The sequence below is a fragment of the Acipenser ruthenus genome, chromosome 22 (genome assembly GCF_902713425.1).
Source record: "Acipenser ruthenus chromosome 22, fAciRut3.2 maternal haplotype, whole genome shotgun sequence".
In the NCBI taxonomy this organism is placed as follows: domain Eukaryota; kingdom Metazoa; phylum Chordata; class Actinopteri; order Acipenseriformes; family Acipenseridae; genus Acipenser; species Acipenser ruthenus.
The window spans coordinates 4,347,729-4,355,648 of record NC_081210.1 but is presented as its reverse complement, the minus strand read 5'-3'; the positions used below and the strand labels follow the sequence as shown (position 1 = coordinate 4,355,648).

Sequence of the window (7,920 nt, the reverse complement as noted above, 5' to 3'; positions counted from 1 at the left end):
TGCAGATCTTAAACCGGGCTCAGGATGTAGCTATAGTTTTCACTCACACCCCAGAGGTGTGGCTTGTAGCAACCACATTACTTTGAGAATGATGCACTTCCTGCTCTGTAGAGTTTGCACTTCCTGCTCATACATCACCCTCTTGTCACCCAAATAAAAGGGCTCTTCTCAAGGGCCCCTTTGTTAGTAGATCCCACAATATTGGAGGGGTGGCATCTAGACTGGCAAGTTTTGTCTTTTTAGTGTGTGTACAGATTAACTGATTGTTGAATGTGTTTACTGTGGGCCCTGTGGTTTTAGATTCCGATGTGCATTACCTACGTTACATAGGGGAAAAGAGAAATTGTTTGACTCGCAACTGCTGATTGGCAAAGAAGCAATGACAGGCCAAAACTTTTAATCATTTAGTCATCTCCTATACTAACAGACTGGTTTACCAGCATACAGGTCTCCCATTGTATTAAATACACCAGTTATAGTCGAATTTCAATTGTTTATTAGTTAAAACGACACCAAATGCTAAAAATTGGCAATACAAATAAAACCGGACCAAAAAGCTACAAGAACGACTATTCTAAAAATCAATTCACTGCAGCACAGTGATTCTGCCACCATCTGTCACATGTTTAACTGAGCCTGCCATCTACGTCTCTGGTCCTATTCCCTGCCCCTTCCATGGATAAATTCCGGCTTCTCTTCCTCCGAGAACCTGGATCCCCAAGCTGGAGTATCAGAGTTTCCAAAGATCTCTGCATTCCCATCCCACATGGTCCCTTCCCAGAGGAGGAATATGGATTCCACTCACAGGTATTCAGCTGCTTTCTTGTTCAAATACAACAGAATCTGAAGTATGGTATCTAAAAATCTTCACTGAAAAATCTTTATGATATTTTGTTTTCCTTACCCAGTGATCTTCAGTGGTCATACAGGGAGACTACATTTAATTTGTGAGTAATATGAGACAATAGCAGCAGCAAAGGGTAGCTACAGAGACAGGCATTGGTAGAATACGACCACAGTACTTGACATACCAATGGCATGAGTCAGTTAAAAACTGTATTTCAGTGCCACATCAGTATTAGTTTGCTATTGTGTCAGGGTCACAATATTTCTGAACAGGGAGCAGTCAAATTGTATTTTTTATATGTGTAGGTAAAATCATGAGCAACTGGTAAGCATTACTGTCCTGCTAATAATTTCTTTTGATTTTGTATTTTTGTTGGAGATATTTAATTAATGAGTTATCGTTGCTTACTATAGGAATAACATTAATTCTATGCAATTATAAATAAAATAGAGGGAATAGGTTAACTGAGAGAACTGTGTTCTATTAAGAGCAAAAGCATTTTGGACTGAGTGCAGTTGTGTATAAAGTTCATTTTCCAATTGGAAAATGGGAGAAAGCCCCCTGGACCATGCTGAACCCGTCAGAGGTTAGAGGTCATCTGTGTGACATCAGGAGGAGTAAGGAAGGCAGATTCCCTACTCAGTGAGCAGCAGTATAAGGAAAAACATCAACAGAGACACCAGTCCTGGGTTTATTTCTTTTAAACAGTGGGCACCAGCTAATTAATTAATGTATTAGATCTTTGCACAGTGTTCCTTTGTTGAGAAAAACGTATCTGTGCTCTAGAGACCCCTGCTTGTATAGATGGTTCTCTACTCTATTTATCTACTGTTGACTGACTGCCTCATCTATATCCCAGTCACAATGTTCTCTGTCCCATAGCTCTGTGTTTCAGACAGTAATTGGGTTCACTGCGTTTCCACCCTGGGGCACACAAACACCCTAACACTTCTGCTGAATCGCATAAATAAATACGAATCTTCTTCCAGAATCTTTGCTTCCTTCACTGGCCTCCAACCCAGCCCAAATCCTTTTGAAAGTCCAAGGCAAGATCCAATAAGTGGAGGGAGTTAGCAGATAACCAGAGCTGACAAGTCAACAGACAGATGCTTGAAAGAGAGACGTCTAGGAATTCTTGTCCCTATCTGAGGTGTTTGCACAGAGCTCCAAGCTTCCAGTTCTCCCACGGCTTGATGCAAACACACAAGGGCCCCCTCCTCCTTGCACACTTGGCATTCAGACTTCTTTCAACTATTCACTGTACTGTCCACCTGGGACAGCTGCAGAACAAATTCTTGTAGCCGTTGTACAAAATAATAGTTTCACCGGATCGTTGATAATTGAAAACAAATGTAAGTTGTTTTTGTGCGATAGGTTACAAGCCATCTTGTGTGATCATTCCCAGGTATATTTGTATAATATTTCTCGCATTGCATAATGTATTTGTGAAATATGTAAACATTCATGCTCTGTTGCAGAAGCTGGTTAAGCCACCCAAAGAAGCAGTGATCAGTGGCGACGAGGCAAGTACAAGCAGAAACACTAAACATTATTTATTCCAAAATGTCTATCAAGTGCTACATTTTAGGCAGAAATGATAAAATAAGTGAGTGTTCTATCTGCACTGAGCTCCTTGAAATTATTTGTAAATGTCAAAGACCATCTAACTAATCAGAAAGAGGCAGGCACTGACCAACCAACCAGTGAGAGGCAGAACGCAAGTACCAACCAACCCAACCAATCAGAGAGAAGCAGGCACTGACCAACCAAAGCGGCAGAGGAAGTTACCAACCAACCAGAAAGAGGTCGAGGTAACAACCAACTAATCGTGGAGAGACAGGCACCAACCAACCAACCAACCAACCAACCAGAGAGAAGGAGGGAGAGGCAGGTACAAACCAGTAACAACCAACCAATCAGAGTGAAGCAGGCACTGACAAACTAACCAATCAGAAAGAGGTAGGCACGAACCCACCAGAGAGGCAGAGGCAAGTACCAACCAACAAACCCATCTCTAATTGATTGCTTGGTACCTGTATCTGCCTCTCTCATTGGTTGATGCCTACCTCCTATATCTTTTTCTGGTTGGTCGGTGCCAGCCTAACAACACACTCCAGAGTTTCAAAAACATTTCTGTTTCGTCTGTCCTAATAGCTATTTTTACTTCTTGTTTATGCATCTACAATTTATGTCACAAGATTACAACCCACAGTTTATTATTATTATTATTATTATTATTATTATTATTATTATTATTATTATTATTATTATTATTAAATACAACACTCCTACATGTTCCATGTTAGAGAAATCAATGGGCCAGCATGCCAGTGGGCATTTCCAAACACCCAGGTTCTGCCTATTGTTGGAATGATGTAATCTCCCTTTGTGATTCCTCAATTTTGAACTACTTTGGCTTTATGGCAAGTCGGTTTGTAATTTCTATCTTGCAATAGTAAACAGCACGTTAAACTGACTACACTGCATGTGTGCAACATTATATTTTCCAGGATTTCTGTATCTCAGCAGCTGAACAAAAGTGTGGCTTTAAATTTTACAACTAACTGTTGCCAAGAAATAAAAAAAAGATTCCTCTCTCAAGGGCTTTTTATTCATAATACAAATATTCTACACACAATTACATCTTAATAGCTTTAATAGCCAATAGCTACAATGCCAACAGTTAATTAATATGGAGTATTATTTTCCTTTTAATTGAAACCAGTACAGACGTAACAAAAGTACTGATTGCGTTACTCACCGGGTTACCTTGGAAACCATAGGTTTAAAGCAGGAAGTATCAGGTTTTTTAAGGGTTAAGAATCATACAGTGTGGCCTGGGAAGAGGGCTTGAAGATTCTCCCTCTGAGGACAGTAACACTTAATGGAGGGTCAACTGTATCATGGGAGCTTAAAAAGTAATCACAAAGAACTTAGAAATGTGTGAAGAGCAAACCACGGGCCTTTGGGAGACTGAACTTTCTGTTTCTTGGTTTCTGCTTACATATTGCCTCAAAGTAAATCTATGTGCCTCTGCTTAGACCAATGGGGAAACAGCGAGGGTGGGGGGGTAGAAATCAGAGACTTCCCAACAGGAACATCTGTTACCAGTTACGTAATAGGCCAATATGCTGTAGAAACAAAAGAGTGAACCTCTCTCTCTGAATAGGTCACCATTACAGTACTTGCATCTACAGCACATAGTCTAATAAAATCCCCTAGGCTTAATCCAAACCAGACACGTGTGTTCCAAGATAAAGCCTTTCAATAGAGTATAGAAAGAGCAGGAATAGGGTTCAACCAACCCAATGATGTCACTGCAGTGATACCCAGTAACATAAATATACAGGATTGATTACCACAGAGAGTAAATTAAGGTTAACAGAGAACACTTTAGACATGCCATTAAATGATTGACATTTTGCTTTAAATAATAGATTATCTTTCAGCAGCTGCAGCTAAGTTCAAACCAGTCCTAAACAGGTTAACTAAGCCATGTAAAACATCCATCTCGCCGTGACTGAATAAGCTGACACAGCAGCACGTTGCATACAGATCGAACAGATTTTTATACAATTTCCTGTTGCACGTAAAAGCCAGCGTGCTTTCCACAATTCATTTCGCTTGCAGTTCAGTCAAGACTGGCATTCATCTCCTTTTTGCGAGTACAGAATGTGTGGGGATAGCTGAAGAACAAGTACAACCCGGGCATTTAAAATGACTATCATCCACCTTGGGATGTTGGGGAGATTAACATAGGATTTGGCAAAGCTTTTCATGCTGTTCCTATCTTTTCAAACAAACAGTATATTGTTATAAATGTTTTAAGAAATAAAACACCCCAATTCATCCTACAAATTTACAGCAACATTACAAGCTTGCAGCGCACATACCTGTTCTTGTATGGATGTTTGCTTCTATTAAAGCTTGAGACTCTTGTAACATGTGAACGGCTCAGGAGTGTGTTAAACTTTGTATATGCACAATTGCAGATTACAGTATCCCAAAAGCACAGCAAAAAGTCTACCTACTGGCTATTAACAGATGAGCATAATTATTTGTGAGCCCACATTGGTGTGATTTGCATTTAATTGAGTGTTTTATTGCAAGACTAGATACAAACTGATACAGGACCTGTTCAGAACCTCAGCTGTAGTGTCCGTGTACAATACAGCCCAGGCTATGGGAACAAACCATTCACTGAAATCCTTATTAGTTCACTGAATTAGTTCTGAATGCAGTCAGCTTAACCGCTGACTGCTCTTATCTTTTGATCTTTTTCTTTTTAACCATTATTAACAGTTGAACTTTTTTTTTTTTTTTTAATCACGTAACAACCCTTTCCCCTCATAGAAGCTGCTCATGTCTCTCACTTCTTGACTGCCCAAAGCTCTGGTAATTACACACAGCAATTCCACCGGGACAGCACAAGGTCAAGCTGGGTTCTTTGCAATGCGCTACATTAGTTACACACCTTGACGTTTGTAATAGAATGAATAAGATGCTAAGCAAAGTGTAGCATGAGACTAATCTGGACCTTTTCATGGCACACCAAAATCCCTTTTGACTAACTTTGCAGTTTAGTCCACAGTTCAACACTTTAAAAAGAATACTGCTGTATTTGGTACACTGAACCCCATTAGTTGAAACTTACTGAAACTAATAACAAACATAGAACAGATGGTACTTCATTATTAAAACCAAACCAAAACACTGAATTCTATTCCAAAGCATAGCCAAAATGGTGAAAACCACTGTAAAGCCTGATTTTAACTGAACTCAAATCAATGAAGTAGACACCTTTTTACTTTTCATGCAAAAAAAAAAAAAAAAAACTTTTATTAATAATTCTCCCTTTTTAATGGGCGGTTTTAGATTTCATATGAAAACACTGTACAAAGAAACCCCCTTGGTCAGCATTTTCCAGAGCACACAAAACAGTTTGCGACACACAAGAACTCACCAGATATTCCGACTGTTACGGGAATAAGATTAACTGCTGGTTTTTAATTGATCCTTAATTTGTTGTCAGTGATCGCAAATAGAAAGAAGAGCGTCTGCTTTTGCAAAAAACTAAAATAAAAAAAGGTGTGTGTGTGTGTCCCGGCTTTGCAATAAAAAAAAACAAATTAAAAGAGAAAGCCGCAGCAGGAAATGCTAAGCAGTGTGATGCTGTTTGTCCAGGGAGGAAGCTGGGGGCAGTATGCAGGTCACTTTAACAATACAGATTAACCCTCTGAGCTCATTCACAAAGTCAGCCTTCTCTCTCTTAACCCTCTGCTTTCTTAAAAGACTTCTGCTGCAAAAGAAGCTAAGTCTTGCAAATAAAACTGTACAGCTGTATATTTTAATAGAAAAGAATCCCAGGCTCGTCTTAGACTTTTCTTCAAGCGCAGTTTGTAACAATGAAATGCATCAAAAAATAAGAAAAAACAATATAGTATAAACACTGCACTACTGGGTCTATAGTGGCAAGCTTACCTAATATCTCCACATTCTATTTAAGCAATGCTGGCCCATAAAAACACATGCATGTACCACCGATATTGACTGTTTGTACCGTACATTGCAATTTCCCATTTTCTAACATTGGCCTAGGCCATTCATTCCCATTGCTATTTTTTCTTAACAACCAGATTTGTTTAAACCACGATTTACTGTACCAAATATTATCTATTCCAGCCAGTGAAAGCCAATATATTTCTCTGCAGGAAGTTTAAAGAATTTTCCAGCCATTTTGCTGAAAAGGAAATCCTTTTTTCTTTTTATCAACCCTCAGGTGACCTTCAGCAAAAACCAAACCGCAGTGGATGAACTGGTGCGGGCGGCTTGGTTTGCTTTGTGGACATTACAGAATCCAAGATACTCTTGAGGAGAACAAGGGTTTCTCCGAGTGTCATGTCTCACTCTTACAAATACAATAGGCTATGTACAAAATAAGCTTTCTGTTATTTTGATCCCTCTACCAATGTAATGATAGGCATCTTCCAGATGGTAAAATGGAATTCAATTTTTGTGACTACAGTACAGGCAGTGTTTTTATTACTATTACCATCTCTATCAGCGAATTTTATATTTATGGCGAAACAAGACATTCCCTCCTCGCATCCGGTCATACCACTGAAACTCAACTCAAAATCCACTTTGTGTTTGGGCCACAAAGATGACTAAATTACTGGTAAACTGAAACCGCTAAATCGCGAAAATCAGCACAACTGTTTTAAACAAACTGATCGCCCATCTGCAGCTCGTAAATGACAAGTGGGACAGTGTAATTGCACAGCATTGCCAGAGGAACACTGGCGATTCTTGTAGTATAGTGACTGTGTAGTGGGGCGTTTTTATATATGAAGTCATTTATACAGTATCTCATGGGGACACACTCATTCCCTATCTTCCCCCAGGAGGAAATAATTAAAACCTCCACTGATGAGAAGCTGGAACCCTCCTGCTGGAGGGGTGGCTTTCTGAACAGTTCCCACCGAAACAAAATCTCCCCCAGTCGCCACCGCCCATCCCAGAGACTCCTGCAGATAACTGATCCGCTACAATATCATCCATCTGACTAAACAACTGTTACAAACTCAATATGTTATTACATTTTTTTTAAACCTCCCTAAACACTGTTCAGCTGGCCACAGGTATGTTTTTAATATTACTTTTCATGATGTACTTTGGAAAGCCACAGCTGCCTGGAAGGGCTGATTTTGAGAAAGCCAATACCATCAAAAGGATCTTTAGTGATTGCCAATATCTAAACATTACCAGCCTGGGTAAACCAAATTATAATTATTTGGTATTTTATCCAATCATTTTTTGTTTTGTTTTATTGCCCCTTTTGTCCCATTTAGTTAACGAGTAGCACTTTCTATCTTCTGCAGTGTGGTTATACAGCAGATTGTCATTGAAGTTTGCATGCTATCGAAGAGTCCCATCATGTGTTTATGAAAGAGATGCGATTCTTTCCCAGTGCATGCCCATGGAAAAAGATCAAAGCTCTCTTTCTCTCTCTCTCTCTCTCCCTCTCTCTTTTTTTAATACATAAGGGAACTGGAGCTTGTGATCCATAAAAT

The 7,920-nt window shown here is 39.4% G+C and overlaps 1 protein-coding gene across 3 annotated transcripts in view; it reads right to left on the bottom strand.

Moving 5' to 3' along the window:
- Positions 1–7,920, bottom strand: part of LOC117431487 (neuronal-specific septin-3-like) — a 79,740-nt gene that overhangs the window by 32,709 nt on the left and 39,111 nt on the right. Inside the window, exon 1 of one of the 3 annotated variants that reach the window (XM_034052435.3) lies at positions 5,811–5,961. The exons of the other annotated variants lie outside the window; for them this stretch is intronic. The gene's annotated coding sequence lies outside the window, so the exon portion shown is untranslated. Of the gene's footprint in view, positions 1–5,810; positions 5,962–7,920 lie in introns of those variants that run through there. 3 annotated transcript variants of the gene reach the window in all.